The sequence below is a fragment of the Manis javanica genome, chromosome 11, assembly GCF_040802235.1.
Source record: "Manis javanica isolate MJ-LG chromosome 11, MJ_LKY, whole genome shotgun sequence".
Taxonomy (NCBI): Eukaryota; Metazoa; Chordata; class Mammalia; order Pholidota; family Manidae; genus Manis; species Manis javanica.
In genome coordinates this window covers 38,917,796-38,938,041 of record NC_133166.1, presented here as the reverse complement: position 1 = coordinate 38,938,041, position 20,246 = coordinate 38,917,796, and the positions used below count along the sequence as shown (strand labels likewise).

Below are 20,246 nucleotides of genomic sequence, written 5' to 3'. Positions count from 1 at the left end.
TTTCTTTGTTCTTATACTCCACAGATGAGTGAAATCATTTGATACTTGTCTTTCTCTGCCTGGCTTATTTCACTGAGCATAATACCCTCTAGCTCCATCCATGTTGTTGCAAATGGTAGGATTTGTTTTCTTCTTATGACTGAATAATATTCCATTGTGTATATGTACCACATCTTCTTTATCCATTCATCTACTGATGGACACTTAGGTTGCTTCCATTTCTTGGCTATTGTAAATAGTGCTGCGATAAACATAGAGGTGCATCTGTCTTTTTCAAACTGGGCTGCTGCATTCTTAGGGTAAATTCCTAGGAATGGAATTCCTGGGTCAAATGCTATTTCTACATTTAGTTTTTTGAGGAACTTCCATACTGCTTTCCACAATGGTTGAACTAGTTTACATTCCCACCAGCTGTGTAGGAGGGTTCCCCTTTCTCAACATCCTTGCCAACATTTGTTGTTGTTTGTCTTTTGGATGTTGGCCATCCTAACTGGTGTGAGGTATAGCTCATTGTGGTTTTAATTTGCATTTCTCTGATGATTAGCAAACTACATATGATTTTTAATCAAAGTTAGAATCACACTATTTATACCTAATTGTAATATGCATGCTCTCCTTATCAATATACAAATTCAGTTTTTAATTTCAATTTGCTGATGATCATTCACTGTGATTTAATGCAAGGAACTTCTCTCTGGGCCCCAGTTAGACCATCTGTAACATGAGGATGTGAGAAGAGATAATCTCTGTAATGCCTTCCAGCCAGTAATTCTGAGTACATGAAACTCCTGATGCCTGCACATGTTCCTCTCTGCCTCCTCCTCTCACCCACAGGCTACATTCAGGACTAATTATACCTTGGAGAATGAAGACCTTAAATGAGACTACCTCTGATTCAAATGTCAGGATACAAAACAGCTTCCAGAGGTAGGGCTCCTGTGTATCAAGGTGACATCCATAGGCTTCAGTGCTTTCACTCTGATAATGCAAAATGTCCTCAGGGCCCTGAGTCCCTGGCAAAAATTACTGTTACAAATTTTTGTCAAACTGGACTAACCATTACTTGGAATAGATGAATCTTAGAATCTCTGATTAGAAAAGAACATTGGGAGTTGTTACTCCGCAGTAAAATATAAGCTCATAAAACAAAGACTTTTCTTTGTCACAACTTGAAAACACACAGATTGTACACCCTGTCACTTAGGAAGTTTCTGGGACATAGTAGCTACTCAGGAAGTATTTGATCATTTGAATAAGTGAATCTACCCTACCCTTTTTGAGCATTTCCCAAGGTCTCCTGCAACATCTGCTTTTACATCTCTGACAACTGAGAGTTGACTATGTCCTGGAATAAGCAATCCACTGTTGTACTGAGAGACTGGTGTAACTGGAGGGCAGTGGTGTTGAATTCAATGTATTCTCTACCCCAACTGCTAAGTCAAGAACTGAATAGTAGGGATGGATGTGCCAAATGGGAAGAAGTTGACTTTGAGAGTAGAAATACAAGCCTCAGAGAGTATAACCATCCCTTTTAGACTGTTTTTTACTTTACAAGACATTTTTGCCTTTTTTTTAATCCTACTTTGAGGGTTAGGCAGAGGCAGGATTTAAGGTCACGAAGTATTTGTTGAATGACTGAGGCTTTCTGCAATTTTCCATAGGTCACCAGGGGGCGCACTTGTTGCTTAAATGGTCACAACACAAATATCCCTGTGGCCAGAGACCCCCAGAATCTGAGGGCAATAATGGATTTAAAGAGTAAATAATCATGGGAATTTAGGTCCTGTCACCGGCCCTTTCTGCAACAAAGAAATGATGCTAAAAGTAAGATTACACAGCAAGGCAGGTACTCGGGCCATACCACATCTACTGAGAGGAGTGGGTAGAAATCTGTCCTTACCACTGATTGCATAGCTAGAAGAGAGCCAGAGGACAGCAAACCACAGACCTAAGGCTGAATATTATGGTTCAAGGTGAAGCGGTCACAGGGCCTGCATGATCTTGAAGCAGAGTCATAGAGATATTACCTGCTGGGGCTACCTTATTTTCTAAGTCTCTGGCAGTCTCCTTCTAAAATATTAGGGCTAAAAGCATTTCCTCTAACCTTCTATTTACAGATGGAGAGACTAAGGCTCAGAGAAAAATTAATTGCCTCTCCAAGGTCAAATGACTAGTAGGGGCAGAGCCAGAATTAGAGGTCCTTTCGCTGAGTATTTAATATTTTGTCTAGGGAGGAATGGTCTTTTGAAATAGCCTTTTGGATTCAGGACAGCCTGGACTATTGGATTGATCTTTTTAGAAAGGGTTATTGGTTGTGATATCTTTGCTCAAAAGAGAAAAAAAGAGACAGAAAAAGAGAAGTGAGGGAGAGAGGGAGGAAAGGAGGGAGAGGAGTGGGGAAGAAAGGAAGACAAGAGTTTTCTGATGGCCTTGTCTCCAGGCAGCCTCGGCTTCTCTCCTCTTCCTAGCAACTGCAGCCATGCTGCTTTGTTCCAAGTACTCATCTTTTCTCAAAATCAAAAGACGAAGGATAACCTCCCAAAACAAAAGGAGTTTTTTCTTCCAAAGGCTTTGATAAATCAAAATTCAAGGGCCAAAGAGTCAAGGGTGAGCAAGCCTTCAAAAGCCATCCACAGAGTAATGAAGTTTTGTCAGTAGCACAACTCATTTCTGAAGTGCAGACTTGGAGAGCCTTGGAAGCCAGACCCAGGAAAGGCCTTGAGATCATTGTATTCAAACACCTCACTTTATAAATGAGGAATGTGTGGTTCACAGATGGGAAGGGGTAGTATCATACCTCAAATGCTTTCAGAGGCCGGGGAAATTAAGCCAGTGGTGATCAAATAAGAGAGATTTTATATATGTTACAGAAGATATGTGACTTTCCCCTTTAAGAAAAACAACAGAGCAAGTTAAGAAATGGCAAATAACACATGCCTTCAATACTGGGGATAAGAGTAGGGACTGTGGCAAACTGGACGTGCCCTGCCTCAAGGGAACAGCTGCGCCCAGCTACTTTGGTCTCTGCCATGGAGGTAGGTGAGCCTGAAGTTGCCGTATCTTCTGTTATTTTTTTTAAATACAAATTTGTACTTGAAATGTCCTAACTTTTTTTAGTGATGGCAACTATTTTGAATTAGTTGCAGACCAAACAGAACTCTTCTGAAGTCTGGATTCAGCCACAAGTTTCTGGACTAAGCGCACAAGATTCAGGGCCCTCTGGACTAGGTTACTGGGAGATGGTCAGGAAGGGGCCTTCTGGGAAACCCTTCTTAGTTCAGCCATCACTCGCTTTGTGAACTTCCAGAAACCACCTTTCTCTGGCCTCTGTTTCCTCACCTAATGTATAAGGGAGATGAAGCAGGGGATCTCCAAAGTTTGATCTGACAGTCTCGGGGTTTCTGAGTGTTCTTTACAAATGGAGAGCCTAAGTTAGCAAGGCATTGTAGGCAGATCGTGAAATCTGGAGGCAAAAGGTGCACAAATACCAGTATCTCTCCATGTCTCTGTCCCACTGGAACTTCAAACACCACACGTCCAAAACTGAGCGTATCACCTCTCCCACCCAAATGGCTCCTCACCTAGCCTTTACCCATATTGTAAAGCACCACCCCTCACCTAGCTCCCCAAGTCAAAACCCTTGTCCTCACCTTAAACCCCTCCCTCACCTCCAATCAGAGTCCTGTCGAGTCCATTCTTTCTCTCTCAACTCTGTTCACTTCCTTCCATCTCCAGTGCCAGCATCCAGGCAACCATGATTTTCCCCTGAATCATGGCATCAACCCTGTCTCCCTACCTTCATTCTTACCCCGCTCCAGTCCCTTCTTCATACTGTAGGCAGAGTTGTCTTCATAAGACACAAGTTCCCAGCTTAAAACCTTCTGTGGTTGCCCTCAAGATAAATCCAGACTCCTTAACATGGGGCCCTCGGTCTTGTTCTGGCCCATGCTCAAGCCCCAGCCTTTCCTCTTGCCACTGTCCCTCATGCTCTGCCCCAGAGTTGGTGAACTCCTAGAGAGAAGAAACTGCACCTTATTAACCAGGGAGTTCCCCAAACCAGGTCACAGTCCTGATCGTGACAGCCACTTGCTATTTGATAGATGAGTGAGTGAATGAATGAATGAATGAATGAGTGAACATATGAGTCCAAGGACTCTTCCACTTACTGGCTGTGTAACTCGGGCATCTGTGCTCTAACTTTCTCCACCGGTAAAAATGCCTATCTGCACAAACTGTTATGAGGAGCAAATCACATAGCAGGTATAAATGAGCTTTGGGACCTAGAAGCAGAATCAGTTACTACACACCTTCTGTGCTTCAGCTGCCTAGCTCAGTATTTGCCTCAGTACCTGCCTCATGGCCTTGATGTGTGAGTTACATTAGTTAACACATGGAGCATGTTTTGAATAGTACCTGGCACTTTGTAAAGTACTGAATGAATAAGTATTATAATGGTGGCAATGATGACAGTGGTGACTCATCTTTACAAGCCTCTGAGGTGTCAGGTGTGGTGGACATTTTTGGCTGCTCTTTTGGTAACAGATACCTACCTGGTTTCCTTTTGGATGAAGTCTCAGGTAAAGTCTAGATGGGACTGTCAATCAGGGAGTGCCCTCCCCTAGCCAGAGGAGTGAGCCCACAACAAGAACTCAGCCAATCAGACTCTGACTCTCCCAGTGAGTCTTGAGTGGCAGAAAGGAAGAAAAAAAAGTTAGGTGCTCATGCATCCTTATTGTGACATCCGGATGTAACTGTGGAGGTGTTCCCACCCTTGCAAACTTCTGGAACCTCCTGACTCCTACCTTTCCAAGCATGGTTCTCCAGCTTTCCCTTCCATCCATAAGTTCTCTCACGGGTCTTCCAATAAACTCCCCTTTGCCTACCTTAGCCAGTAGTCATTTCTGTGGCTTGCTGCCAGAGAGCCCTGGCCATGTACTGTTCCAGGGCCAGACTGGTCAGCCATTAACACCCTGTGTGACCTCGGGCAAGGCATTCCTCCTCCCTGCACCTTGGCATACTCCTCCTACAGTGGGGGCCTTGACCATGCTGATCACTCCCTGCCAATTAGTAGAATCACCTGGGGAAACTTCTTAAGGCTGAGCCTCACCCAGATCCTACTGAATCAGATTTTCCAGGGGGAGGCCTGAGAATCTATATTTTTTAATAGTTCCCCCAAGTGATTCTGAGACACCAGCTTGGGAAGCACTGGACTGGACTGCTTCAGAGGGTCCTTTGAGAGCAGAAGGGCTGGAATTCTCAGTGCTACTGTGCTGCTGCTGCTCTTCAGGATGCCCACAGTTCAAGTCCAGGTCCCATGGTCTCCCCACTTGGAAACCTCCTGTACCTTCCTGGCATATTTGAATAAAACCCAAATGCCTCCCCCAGCTTTCAAGACTTCATGCCGTCTGCCTCCTGCCCTCCACTTCCACCTCATCTCTCTCTGGCCTCCCTGCTTTGCTCAGGAGAGAAAGTTATGCCTGGGAAGCCCTTCCCCTATTCCACATGGCTGGTTCCTTCTGTAACTCAAGTCTCTGTTCAAATGTTGTCTCCTCTGAGAGCCCACTCTGAACACCCAGTCAGAAGTTGCCTCTCTCCACTTCACTCTCCATCACCCCACTCTCTTTGCTTTTCCTTCATTGCACTTACCACTGTTTGAAATTATCCTTTTATTCATTGTTTTAACCTGCTTCACTGGCAGTGTGCCCCGCTAGAATGTAAGTTCCCTGAGAGCAGGGAAGCTGACTGTCTTGTTCTCTAATGTGCACCAGCCTTTGGAACAGTGGCTAGCTCAGAGTAGGTCCTCAATAAAATATGTGTTGAATAAATCTGTTTGCAGAAGCCCAGAACAGTGACCATGATGGGGACAAAGTTCTGACTCCCACTCATCCTGAGACAAGTGTTGCTGATGTTTCTTCCTGGGATCAGCAGCCAGGCACTGTTGGCCTTCACCTTGAGCTGACAGGCTGCTGTCTGCGGCTCCCAGAGGCTTGGCCCAGATCTGTAGTCAGCAACTACAGCAAGATCACATCACACCACCACCCGCACATATCCCAGCAATTGGTCTCAGCTCGGCTTCTCCTCTGACAGCCCTTGCTAATGTCCTTGGCTTTTCACTCTTCAGGCTTGCAGCCAGCAAATTCGACTCCAGAGTTGAGCTCTTAGGAAACACAAGGATGTCCTTCCCTTTGAGTCAACTGTTCCACACAAAAGCTCTGCTTTTTATTTTCCCATCTCCATCCCCATAGCATCTGCTCCAAATTCCAGATCCTTGGGAATGGTACTTGGATACAACTCCTAGACCCCCAAAAGGATCACCTTTGCTGATTTAGGTGTGGGGATAATATCCAGCTTTTGTTGAGAGACCCCACCGAAATCAGCTTCATGAATCCCATTTATGCATTTGCTGTAACAATGATACTAAGGTCATTGGCCCCAGGGTTCCTAAGGGTCCACCATCAGCAAACCTTCTGAGAGCTAAGTGCTGGAGCTGCCTGGAGTTCTTTCTGGACAAGAGTAAGGGAAAAGAAAAAAAGGATAAAAGAGGAAAGAAAATACAAGCTAGCAAAAACAAACAGACCTACTTAGCCCACCTTAGACATATCAGTCTCTTCCTTCCTTTCTGAAATAATCATTCAAGTGTTCAACAAAGATTTATTGAGTACCTACTATATACCAGGCATTGTCTGTGACCTTTAGGATATATCAGTGATCCAAATAGACAACAATATCTGCCTACATGGATCTTGTATTCCAGTAGAAGAAGATAGAATGTTTAATATGTTAACAGTGAACATAGTAAACAGATAAATTATCTAATTTATACTTCACAAATGTATTAATATAGAATACAGTAAAGGTCTCATATGTTAAATAAAACATATAACATAGTTTATAAATGAATCATCCAATATGTTAAAAGGTAAAATGTGCCATTGTGAAAGAAAAATAAAGGGAGATAGGGGACTGCTGAAGAGAGCTGGGAAAGGCAGGCTCCAGTCTTCATTAAGGAGAGAGGTCAGGGAGGCCTCATTGAGAAAGTGACCCTTGAGCAAAGAGTTGAAGGATGGGAGGGCGTCGGTTCTGTGTAATTGTTTCCTTTTCTTTTTGACATCAGAGATCAGAACTAAACTTGAGGCTCAAGCCCAGGGCTCTAGAAGTCCCTGTGGTCTGCAAATTTGTGGTCATTGTGTCTTAGAGAGACCGGAGAGGACAGTGGTTAAGGGAATGAGCTCCAAAATCAGACTAAATCCAAACACTGGCTCTACTACTTACCAGCCATGTGACCTTGAGCATCCTAGTTAATCCCTCAGAACTTCAGTTCCCTATACCTTTAAATGAAGATAATAATAGCACCTACTCTCAGGGTATTTTTAAGGATTAAAGGAAATAATGTACACAAATTCCTTTGCATACAGGAAGAACTCAATAAAAATCAGCTGTAATGATGAAGCCTTGGTCTTGTTTCTCAAAGTTTATTTACATTTTCCTTGGTCCTGAGTTTCTATGCTTATTGATATTTTAACATTATTTTATGGTTTCTGCTCCTGTGGTAAGCTACTTCAAATCCTTTGTGGATGGGGGTGGTTCTAAATAAGTAAGTAGATAAATAAAAATCTAGATAGAGGAACATTTTCACTGAAGCAAAACATTTCATTACCAACAGAGTGGATTGCAAGTGAGGCCAAAAGCAAGAAATATTTACTCCAATCCCTAACGGCCCATCAAAAACCACCACCAAGACACTCACTGGTTACCCAAACCATCTTTCTCTCCCCGCCCACTCCTCTTTCCCCAACCTCTCTTCCTCCCTCCATCATGAGAGGGTCAGTGAATCACACAAAATGGCACAATAGGCCTAAACCCTCACAACCTCATAACAGCTTCACTGCCATAAGCCCCAGAGAACTCTCCTTCCCCATCAGAGGAGAGAAAGGAAATAGATGGGGTTGCTTCCCACGGTGATGGGTTTAGGAGAGAGTAGGGCTAGCTCAGTACACAGAGTCAGACATCATTCATTAGCAAGCACCGTGGGCACGGGAAAGTCCCTGGACCTCTCTGGGCTTCAGTTTCCTTATCAGTAATGACAGTACCTCCCTCCTCAGATGCCTGTGCAGACTAAAGGAGAGGGTGCAGGGAAGCCACCCAGACAGCTTCTTGTTAAAGTCCTTACTTAACTGCACCCCGGGGCAACACTCAATGGACTATGGGAATCTGAAACTCTTCAACAAAAGGGTGTGCAGGGCAGGAACAGGGTGAGAAGAAATAGGACAAGGTATACCCCTATGTGGTAGAAACGCCCTACAAAAGCAAAGGACAAAGAGAATTTTGGGAGCCCCTCCTATTTTCTAGGTACATTGTCATGCCTCCTCCTCACCATGACCCTTTCAGATGGGCTTCGCTATCCACATCTGACAGCTGGGGCTGCGCTTGGAACCCAGAGCACAGGGCTAGAAAAGTCTGGGAGGCAGCTCTGGCCCTCTGAAGTAGACATTATGAAGGGGAATGACCAGCCTCCTTCACGGGGACCACTGACAAGCCTGCGAGGCCCCCATGCCTCCGTGGCGTCCAAGCTGGCTTCAGCAAGAGTCTGGGCCCTGCGAACGTGTGGAGGCCCCCCGGGCTCCTCCTACATGCCTCCCTGCCCCCCCACCGCCCAGGGCCTTCACTGTCACTGCACTCCTGCTCTGTGGGCTGCAGCTTTGCAACCCGCCACGTCTAAATTTGAGACACACACACCTCACACATCAACTGTAAGACGTGAAGTAAGTCACTCATTCTTTCTGGTTCCTCTTCTGAAAACGGTGATATCAAAATGCCTACCTCCTAAAGTTTTCATGAAGATTAAACAGAGCAGCGCATCAAAAACACACAAAATGGTGCGTGGCACATACTAAACGCTCATTTATGGTAGCCGTTTGTTACTCTGAGGACATCGGAAAAATCAGCCTTATCCTGGACCACAGCGATGATGCTCTCCTGGTGGAAGAGTGAGTCCTTGAGCACCAACTGACATGTCTACCCACACTTCCATACAGGCCAAGCATCACGGCCTACTTACCTGATATCTGATCCTTCCTCTCCTCCCACAGGAAGCTACTTGAGGATAATAAGAAGACCTTGCTGGGCTCTATGCCCTACCTAGGAACAAAATCTAATAAAGGCCCAGGCCTCTCGTTCCCTGCTCTTGATTCATAAACATATACTGATGGGCTCTACTGTGCTGGGAACTGGGGAGAGAGCACAGACCCAGCCCTACCCCAGGAGTTCATAGGGCACTTGGGAAAAAAGACAACTGCTATCACAGTTCCTTGTGACAGACGGGTGGGTGAGTGACAGAAAGGAATGAGTGCTGAGTGTCCCTGGGAATATGAGGGATGGTCCCACGGAAAAGGAAGTATCTGCACTGGACCTTAAAAATTAGGAAGGACACAGGGGGATGGCATTCCAGGCTGAAAGCATAGCGTGAACAAAGGCTAGAAATGGGAAAGCAGCTTGTTCAGAGAACAAAGTAGTTTGGTGAGGCTGGAGGACAAGATGCCAGAGGACGGAAGTGAGAGTGAGAACTGGAAGTGACCGGCCAGTGAACAAATAGAAGTCATGACTACCATGGAGAAAATGGGGGTGGAGGGTGCCTGCTATTTAAAATAGGATGTCACAGAAGGCGTCTTTGAGGTGACACATTTAAGAGGTAGAGGAGCAAGCCATGTGACTATCTGGGGGGAAGTTTTCCAGGCTTTAAAAATAGTGCAAAGGTACAGAGGCCACGGGGTGGCTGCCATTTTGGTGATGCATTAAAAAGGCCAGTGTGAATGGAGCAGTAGGAAGAAAGGGAGTCAGCTCATGAGAGGCCTCGGAGGCTGTTAGCCTTCTCTCAGAGGAAATGGCAAGCCACTGTAGGATTCCCAGTAAAAGAAGGAACATTGTGATCTGACTTGTTTTAAAAGGATCGCTCTGACTGCTACGTAGTGATTCCACTGCAGGGGCCCAAGGGTGCAAGAAGGAAGACCAGTAAGCAGGCTACTGCAGACATCCAGGAGAAAGAGAATGGTGGCTGGAAACATGGTGGTGCACCTCGGTTTCTCCATGTAAAACGGAGCTTAAGATCCCTGACCTGGGTACAGCCCAAGGTCTCAAAAAGCCCCCATAGGATGGAATATGAGGAACCTCCTGCCGGCCAGGTGCCAGCCTGGAGAATGGGAGATTGTGTTGGGACACGTGGGCAGCTCCTTGCGCGTCCGGGCCCCTGGTGCCCAAGAGAAAGCCAGGACAGGTGCGCGTTCCGCGACGCGCGTCAGGCAAGCTAGATCAGGCGGACAGAGGTCTTGCTCCCCAGAGACTGAACAGGGAAAGGTGTGAAGGCGGGAGCCTTCTCCGTGCCCTGGAGCGGGTCCTGGGCACCCGGCACGGAGTGCGCCCCGGTGTGCAACCACTCCGCTTGTGTAGGTGTAGGCATCGTGTGAGCATCATGAGGGGAGCGCCACAGCACCTCCTCCATGCAACCCACCCTCACACCCCAGCTCTTACCCCTTTGCCTCGCTTCGACCTACTCCCATCTGTCTACCTGTCCGTCCCGCACCAGATTGGTCGCATACGGCCCCGCCGGGGTCCCTCTGGCGGTCGCCGTAGCGGCGCAGCCCGGGCCCGGGGCTCCGGGGAGGAGAAAATCATGAATGGAACGGATGCGGGGCTCCCGCTCCCCCGCCCTCCCAGTCCAGGCAACCTCCGCGCGGGGGTGGCGCGTGCAGGCACTCTGCACGGAGTTAGGGGGAGGGGGCGCCTGAGATCCGGGTCGGAGATGAAGGGGCCGCCATCCCGCCCTTCTCGGGCCCTGGCGCTGCCGGAGCTCCCCGCGGGCCCGCGGGCCCTGCGTAATTCCCGGGGAGCGGCGCCTGCCCGCCCGGGGGCGGGGCGGAGCAGGGGCTAGTGGGTGCCGAGCCCATCCGGCGGCTGCGCCCGACACTCCGCAGCTGAAGCGTATTTGATGGGGCGGTGGGGCGAGGGAGCGCGCACGGAGCGCGGGACTGAGCGCTGGGCGGACGGACCGACGGACGACCGCCCCCGCACACGCAGACGCAAAGAGCTCAGCGCGGCCCCTGTCGCACACACACTCGCGCAGACACACACAGGAACGCACGCAGACACACGCACACTCGCGCGCTCACATCCTCCCGCCAGCGTGCCCGCCCGCTCGCCGGCGCCCGGAGCCCGCTCTGGCCGGTAAGTGCGGTGCCTCCGTCGGCGCCTTTGTGTGGGGAACCAGAAGGTGGAGGGCGCCGGGTCCCTCCTGGGGCGGCCCCACAGCTGAGACCTCCTCCAGCCCCCAGGGCCGAGAAGCCGGAGCCCGCCACCGCCACGCCCCCATGGGGCTCCCGGCGCCCCCGGACTGGGGAAGGGGTCCTCCACGCAGGGAGGGGGCCCGGCACTGGGTAGTGGGGACAGAGCAGCAGCCACTCCCCACGACGCTTGTGCACAGTTCCGGGGAAGGATCGAGAGAGTGGTCCCGGGTCCGAGCCTCCGCGGCCGAGGCTGGTGCGCGCGCGGCTTTTGGCTGCGTCGCCTCTCCATGGTCTAAAGCTCCGGAGGGAGATTGGAGATCGCCGCTAGCTTGCTGGTCTGTAAACCACAGCTCCGGGCCTTCCCCTCCCTACTTCTCCCCCGGACTGGGCAGCTTAAACTACACACTCCCCCACCCACCCCCAGAATAAAGCCCAGCGCCTTCCCTTCCCCCAGCATGTCCTTTTTTCCTGGATGAGGCCCAGGCCCCTGCAAAACGTGGAGATGGCTGGGGACAAAGCCTGAGGGGCTTACCTTACCAAGGACCACGTGGCTTAGAGGCTCAGGACCAGATGAACCTTTGGAACTCATTTAAACCCTTCATTTTATAGATGGGGAAACTGAGGCTCAATGAGGTGGCCTGACCAAGGTCGCTGAAGAGTTAGTGACAAAGCCTGCATTGGAATCTGGGGTCCCTGGCTTTCATATTTTATCCCCTCAACACACATAATTCAATCCTAGCCCCACTGAATGCCCACAACCCAAAAACACATGAGTGTACCAGAAAGGTCTTTGTAATTCCAGCCCTGCCCCCACATGGAAAGGCCTGTGCCATTCATTTGCTACCATGCTTACTGTAAAAAAAAAAAAAAAAAAAAGTTTGGGCTTTAATTTGCCTGATACCGACTCAAAGGGGAGCTCTCTTATGCAAGGACTCCAGGTTTGGAATTTAGTTTGGGAGAATGAAGCAGCCCTAGAAAGGAGATCTGATTCCAGGGTATTAGTCCTGGTTCTCCCAGGAATCACTGAGCCTGTGTCCTGGGTTGGGCCAGTTGTTGTGACATTTCAGAGTCAACACGTTCCCCCCCTTTGACCCAATTGTGTGCCTTCCCAGTCTCTCTCCCCTCCTCCTTAAGGGCCTAGGTTTTCTAATCCAACTAAGCCCCTGTCATCTGCCCTTCCTGGAGGTCCCAAGTTTTCATGCTGGGCAGCCCCTTCCTCCTTGATGTCTGTTGAGCGCAGCCTCTTGATGTTGCTGACAAAGATCTGGAGAAGCTTGAGTTATTACAACCCCATCAAGCTCTGGTGGTGAGTCAGTGCAAGGCCCCCTCAAGGGCAGCTGGTGTCCCCAGAGCTGAGCCTGGTGCAGAGATGGAGCCCCAAGAGGTATGTTGAAGGAGTACAAGCAGAATAAGTGAATGGAGACTTTGTTAGTCTCTTTAAGGAGACTCCGTTGGATGGGGTAGTTGGCAAGGCGGCATGGCAATGTTCCATCCTCGGGGCCTAAGGCTCTTGTCTCAAGACCTTTCTTGAGTGGGCTGAGCAAAGAGCAGAGCCAAGGTGACCAGGTGGCATAACTCCAGGGCCCACCACCCACAATGTACTCCACTTAAATGGCATTGTGCTCCAGAAGCACCATTCCTCCAGACTTAATGAGTGGTGGCCGCAGGTTTTTGCAAGGCAGCAGCCCCCACCCTGAGTGAAGAGACCTGGGTTCCAGGCCCAGTCCCCTCCTTGCTGGCTGGACAGTTTCAGTACATGCTCATAACCTCTCTGGGTCTGTTTCTCCATCTGAAAAGAAGGTGATTGGATTAGATATTTTCAGGATATCTTTCAGGTCCAAACTGTTGGAAGTTTGGGGGCATTTATATTTACATAACTGCTGTGGATCTGGTTTTCCTTTTCCATCACTCTGTGAGGGAATACAATGAGATGAGATAATGTATGTAGGATATTTAGCACAGTGCCTAGGACATAGAAAAAGCTCAGGAATCCATAGCTATAAATACCATTAGGGTTGCAGCCTTACGGCTATATGGTCCACTTTTTTCCCTCGTCACATTGCCCAAGGACCTGGGGTTTTAGAGCCTCAAAATCCCATCCCTCCAAAAATTCTTCCCTGACTGACCTGTTCCTGGGCTCAACCATCCTAAGACATCCATGAAACCTCCCTGGGAGAAGGAACATTTTTGTTTATCAGTTATCTGAACCTAAGCATGATTGAATTTAATAATACATGTAGTGTCAAACATTAAGACACAGAGTCAGCTTCTCTAAGGTGCATACTTTAAAAGTCTCAGAGTCAGAGAGCTGTGCCTCCAGCACAGATCATCTGAGTCCAGATTCTAAACTCTTTCTTCCGTGTCAGATTGTCTGTGCTTTCCAAGACAAGTCCTAAAAGAGACAGATGACCTTTTGGTAAGAGTAGAGAAAAAGGATGGATTTTATTCTCCTGGGAAGTCAGGGATGGCTTTTCGGAGAAGGTAGGGTAGCATTTGCACTAAATGATTTGTATGCTAGGAGACTGAAGGGATAGCAGTGGAAACAGCATGAAGAAGAAACAGGCATTGAGGGCTCCCTAGGGCATTTGTAGAAACTAAAAAGTGGTTTGTTGCAACTGGAGCAAAAGGATCGAAGAGCAGCTGTAACAAGGAAGGCTGGGTGGACATGGAGTCAGCTGCTGGGGGTATTGAGTGCTGTGCTAAGAGATTGTTCTGTAGTTTTTAAGTGGGGAAGAGAGACGTGATCAAACCTGGCCATTAGGAAACTCGCTCTGGCTGCCCAGTGGAGAACAGATTAGAGAGAGAAAGCCTGCTGGCCAGTAACCCAAGTAGGAAACAATGGCATTGGTCTAGATAAGAGATAAGGAGGGTCTGGTCTAGGGGATTGTAAGAATAAAGAGAAAAGGAGTTGTGATGCAGGAGGCCACAGTGTCATCAAAATTGGCAGCAGATTGGATGTGGGTGCTAGGGGGAGGGAGGAATGAGAAGGGATGGCAAGGTTTTGAGCCTGAGTGTCTAAGGATGCTGTTCACACAAGGAGCCTGCTAGGAAGGAGAGTGGGAGGCTCAGGAGCAGGGGCCATGAATCTAACAGGGAGCCATAACGAATCCTGCAAAGCTGGCTCACCCGGCACCCCAACTGTCAAGAGCCAGTTTGTTCGTTCATTCATTCATTCTCCAAATATACATAAACATCTGTTGTGTGCCAGGCTGTTCAGGCTCTGGGGATACATTGCTGAAGGAGATGAACTTCCTGCCCAAACTCTACCAAGGGAGTCAGAAAATAAAACATAAACAAAGTTATAACATTTCGAGGGGTGAGCAATGCTCTGGAGAAAAATGAGGGGTGGTTGCAGGGAGTGGAGGAAGAGATTTGCCTTCAAATAGCATTGTCTTTGAGGAGGTGATAGTTGAACAAAGACCTGAATGAAGTGAGGAGGAGGCCTGGGAGAACAGCATTCTAGGAAGAGGGGACCACAAATGCAGAGGCCCTGGAGTAAGAATAGCTGGGTGCTTGCAGGGCTCCGGAAGTGTGGCTGTGAGAGAGAGGCCTGGAGGCAGGGTGGTAAGGAGAAGGCAGGAGAGAGAGGTGAGGCCAGGTCGTGTAGGTGTTTCCAGGCCGGAGGAATAAAAAATCACGTGGTGCTAATGAGTCCTGAGTCCTGTTTTCCTTGTATCCTTAGTGCTGAGCAAACCAAGCCTGGCACTCAGCAACGGCTCACTAAATAGTTGTTGAATGAATGAATATTGGAAATGACTGTTTGTGTACAAAACTGCCTATCTTGGACTTATATGAATCACTAAATAAAGTTATTATGCCATAGTTAGGGCATAGTAAGCTGAGTGTGATCAAAATGATAAAGCTCAGATGATTTGAATGTGTTGCCATTCAGGCATGAAAATTTGAGACAAATCTGCATATTTAATTCAGTATGGCTTGCTCTCAACACTGCAATTGATTAAGACTAAATGGTAAAGCATACCTGTACGGACAGTATGGTAACATTTTTGGTGTTCTCTTACCTGCCTTCCACTGCACATCTACGACCTTCTGGCTTCATTCCATATTTCCTCTGTGCAACTCCTTTGCCCTCAACCACTTCCCTCGGAGAGATTTTAAAGAAACTCATCTCTAGCACAGAGGTCCATACTAGCAGGATAAAGAATTCTTACCTTCTCCAATAAATTTCCAAATTCCCCAAAAGGCAAAACAGGGTAGTGGGATGGGAGAAGTTATTTATAGAAGTATAAATTCTTCAGGCACCTAATTGTTCAAATAGATCTACAAGTGGGAATGGAAAAACTCCAGAAGAATGCTAATCATTTAAAGCTTTCATCTGCGTTACGTTGAATACAGGATGTATGTGAACATTTCAAAATAGACAGCACCCTTTACTAAAAATTTTAGAACTCACCAGGTAATACGTTCTTGCCAGTGTGGGTCAACACAGCTGTCTGTCTGTAAGCACCTGTGTTCAGTCCTAAGCTTACTCATGGTTAAGTGCCTGGGACAAGACCCTTCCCCCTCTCCCAAACTCAGTTTCCCCATCTCTGGGAAGTAGGGTTTGGGTTTCTGGGGCCTCTGAGGCACCAAGCTCTGTGGCCTATGATAGCTGTGGGCCCATGTTATTTTCTTCCTGGAGGACAGGGATCACTGTCACAGTGTGGGGGTGGGGCTGTCTGTGGCACTCAGGTGATTTGGTAGATGGGAGGCAGACAGGTGGTCCTGTCATAAAGAAGATGGGATGCTCCCATTAAGTAGATGGAGCCAGATATTAGAATGGATATTAGGCAAGTTGACATGTGATCTAAGCCTTCTTAGAATCAGAGACTCTCTAGGTTGTCCTGGTCCAAATTCTATCGGATTCTATATGTGTCTTGTCATCTCTAGAAACTGGAAACTCATATCAGCCCAGGAAAACAAGAAACCCTTCTAGTTTTTGAACAAAGACATCACCAAAAAGCTCCTCCTTCCTTTAAACCATGGCATTATGGAAAATAAGGTTTTCCCCCATTCTTCAATATTGTCTCCATCTTTTCTGCATCTAGTAAGATGTGGGGTGAGCATCTTGGCCACCAAGTCTAGCAAAATTCCAAAATTGCAAGACTCAAATGGAAGAAAGCTTTTCCCACTGGTTGTGGCACATGGAGTAAAAGCCACCCTCCTTCCTGTCCCCCAGAAGCAACCCTGACTCTAGTGTCCTTACCTGGGGTACAGTACGGGGCTGGGAAGGGATCCCCTCTAGAGAAATGTGGGGATCCACAGTTTGCAGATTGGTGAGGGAGCAAGCCTCCTGGTGAGAATTCCTAACTTTGGACGAATGTAGGGGATAAACTGTTCATGGCCAAATCTCCTAATTACTGTGATGGCAAAATAAAGACCCTAAGTTGCCCTTCCTTTGCATGACAAGGTGGTCGGTCAGTTGAAGTCATTAGAGATATACCAAGCTTCAACATGTCTTTCTTAAGAGTTGAAATATTCCCCCTCTCCCCCAACTCTCTGGAAGCCACTGCTGAGGGACTGTGGCCTTCTGGGATGGGTAACGTGGGTGTCTGGAGTCAACTCCAACACAAATTGTGTATTTCATCATCAATCTAACAGTGTTGCCCAACATTTAAAAAATACACATTGTAAAAATAACACAACTGTACCGTAGAACAAATGTGAAGTTACCATGATTTTGTTTGTCCCATTCCATTTCTTCTATTGATCAGTACTTTTTAATAGTTGAAATCCATCCGCAGCTAATTTTGTAGCCTACATTTTTCACTTAGAATTTTATCATGACCTCTGTGTTCATACATGATCATTATCTTATCCTCAATGGCTTAACCGTGTTTTGTTCCGCCATGTTTTCATTGGTGGACATGGGCAGTAGTGACCATCAAGCACAGCCTTTCCATCTCAGATGCTCAAGGCCATGTTTTCATTGGTGGACATGGGCAGTAGTGACCATCAAGCACAGCGTTTCGATCTCAGATGCTCAAGGCATCTGTTTGAGGCATCCTCAAGAGGGTATGATGTGGCCAAGGGGGCTTAGAGAAGTACGCAAGGGAAAGAGAGTGATGACTGTGGACAGGTGCAGGTTGGCGTCATGGACACAAATGCCATGGCCCTGGGTTCTGGGGTAAAAGGAGAATGGGATGCTGGAGTAGGAGCTGGAGCCGTGGAGACAAGGAGAGGGAAGTCAGGGGTCAGGAGGCCGACGTCCACAGAGCAGTGAAGGTGGGAGAGGGGCATCCAGCTCTGCCAGACCTCAGATGGAGGCCCTCCAGTATTTTTCTGGTTCACTTTGGGGTGCTTTTTAAAAATATGGTAAAGTACCTAAAACTTACTATTTTAACTGTATTTAAGTGGACAGTTCAATGGTATTAAATACATTCACACTGTTGTGCAACCATCCCCATCTATCCATAGAACTCTTCATCTTGCAAAACTGAAACTCTGTTCCCATTACACGATAACTCCTCATTTCTCCCAGCTTCCAATAGCCTGTATTCTCCTTTCTGTCTCTATGGATTCACTTATTCTAGGTACCTCATGTAAGTGGAATCATACGATATTTGTCCTTTTGTATCTGACTTATTGCACTTAGATAATGCCCTCAGAGTTCATTCATGTTGTATTATGTGTCAGAATGCCCTTCCTTTTTAAGGCTAATACTCCATTTTATGTATATAGCCCGTTTTGTTTATATATTCATCCACTGTTGGACACTTGGGGTGCTTCCACCTTCTGGCCCTTTGAATAATGCTGCTATGAACATTGATGTTCAAGTATCTGTTTGAGCCTCTGCTCTCAGTTTTTAGATATATACCTAGAAGTGGATTCACTGGATCACATGGTAATTCTATGTTTAACTTTCTGAGGAACCTTGGAATGCTTTTTTAAAAAAGGATTTTGGTGGGGCTAGAATGAAAAAGACCACTGAATAAAATCTTAAAAGTTGGGAGTCTAGGAAGAAGCCATTAATTTAAAAAAGTAAAGTTTTGTGGATTCTGCACGGCCTTGGAGGTCAAACAGAGGGTAGAAGAGGGGAGGGAATAAAAATGAATCCAGCTTCCACTTCTGAAGAGTTTCTGTGATGTAGAGACATTGTGGGTAGAAAAAGAAAGCTCTCAGGAGAGATGTTAGTGGATGGAATTCATTCATGCATACAGGTGTTTACTGTGCCACGAAATCATCACGGCCATGAGAACCCTGCCCTCAAGGAGCTTACAACTGCTGGGAGCGCTGGAAAAGTAACCTGGCAACAGGGTCTGTACTGATATGCGCCATCATGATGATAAGCACTGACTTATTCTGAGTGCTTACCGCATTATCTCACCTAATCTTCCTAACAGTTCAGGGCAGATTTTTAGCCTCAGCTTAAGGATTCAAAGATCTTAAGTAAACTGCCAAGAACACACAGCAAGTAAATAGCAGAGCCAGAATTCAGACCTAGGCAATAACTGTACTCTGGTGACAGGCCAGGGCTGTGGGAATACAGGAGAGGCACCTGCCCAGCTTGGAGGTCCGAGAAGACTTCCTGAAAGAAAGGGCCAGGTGAGCATTTTACTGGAAGTCGGCTGTGTTCTTCTGCCCCTGATTGAGGAAGATGGTTTACTGTAGCAGCTGCATTAGCCAGTCCCATTTCCAGAGACTCTGACTCCCAGGGCACCCCACCTCACTGATAGTCCATTTCAGAAGAAGATGGCCATTTGTTATCTCTGGTGCTTATCATGAGGCAGGGAGGCCGGGGTGGACCATGTCCTTTTCCCTCTGGCATCTGCAGCCTCTGACTACCCTAGCTGTCCTCCCTTCAACCCCTTGTGGGGGCCTCAGAGGGCAGCCTTGGACCAGCAGGCAGGAGCTGGCCAAATACAAGGCCCAGGAGTGGCAGTGGAGGCCATATGTGCACTTCTGCACCACTTCACTGCACCGAGATACCTGGACCTTGTGGGCATCCGTCACCACCAAAGCCCTGCTTTCCCCAGACCCAGATGTAACCATTTCTCTCTGCTCTTCAAACCCCTTGTGGCTCCCCGTGGCTTGCATACAATATTGTATGATTGTTCAACAAGAACCTTCCTGGCCTTTGAATGGAGAGTTCTTTGTTGTGAAGGCATCCCTGTCCCTATCCCCTAAGTATTTGCCAGTAGCAACCTTCAGTTACTGTGACAGTCAGCAACACTCACAAACTTTTTCCTGAGTGTGTGATATATTTTTAAGATATATTTTATGAACAGGGAAACACACAGACCTTAAGCATTCTGAGTTTTGGTGATTGAAAGAAATCATACCGCCATCACCATGACTGGGATGTGGAGCATACCCATCATCCCTGAAGATTCCCTCTTCCTCCTGTCCAGTCAGCACCTGCCCTCCGAGGGAACTGTTGCCCCTTCCATTTCTGTCATTGTAGATGGTTTGTCTGCTCTTGATCTTCATGTAAACAGAATCCTAGCATGTGGTCTTTTGTGTCAAAAAGTAGTTTTGGAGACCCATCAGTGTCCTTGCACCTCATCCCCTGACTCACACAGATTTTTAAATGCCACCTAGAATGGCGATCCCTGCCTTAATCGGGCTGGGGACAATGGCCCATGAGTTAAAGGCAGTATGTCTTAGCCTGATGCACAAAGGCCTCTGCTGTGTGATGAGAATCCCCTCTCCTGCCCTGTCTCCAGCCACACAAAGGGGCCCTCCTCCTGGCTTACCCTGCCTTGCATCTGTGCAGGCCTTTGCCCCTGCAGCGCTTTCTGCCTGGACTGCCCTCCCCACTGTCTGCTGAACTCCTGCTTGTCCTTCAGATGCTCAGACATCATCCACCCGCACAGCTTCCCGGACCTTCCTGTCATGCCCTCCCAGGCCCTCCATCAGACGGCCTCAGTTGACATTTAGTACATTTCTGACTCTACTCGCTGGACTGGAAGCTGGTCGAGGGCAGGGGCTGGGTCTTAGTCATCTGTGTATCCTTATAGGCCTAATCCA

At 47.7% G+C, this 20,246-nt stretch overlaps 1 protein-coding gene across 2 annotated transcripts in view; it reads left to right on the top strand.

Moving 5' to 3' along the window:
• The first annotated feature begins 10,823 nt into the window (after nt 1-10,823).
• The window catches only part of PTPN5 (protein tyrosine phosphatase non-receptor type 5), a 51,167-nt gene continuing 41,744 nt past the window's right edge, over nt 10,824-20,246 (top strand). For both annotated transcript variants that reach the window (XM_017671477.3, XM_073216310.1), the window contains exon 1: nt 10,824-11,217. The gene's annotated coding sequence lies outside the window, so the exon portion shown is untranslated. The remainder of the gene's footprint in view (nt 11,218-20,246) is intronic.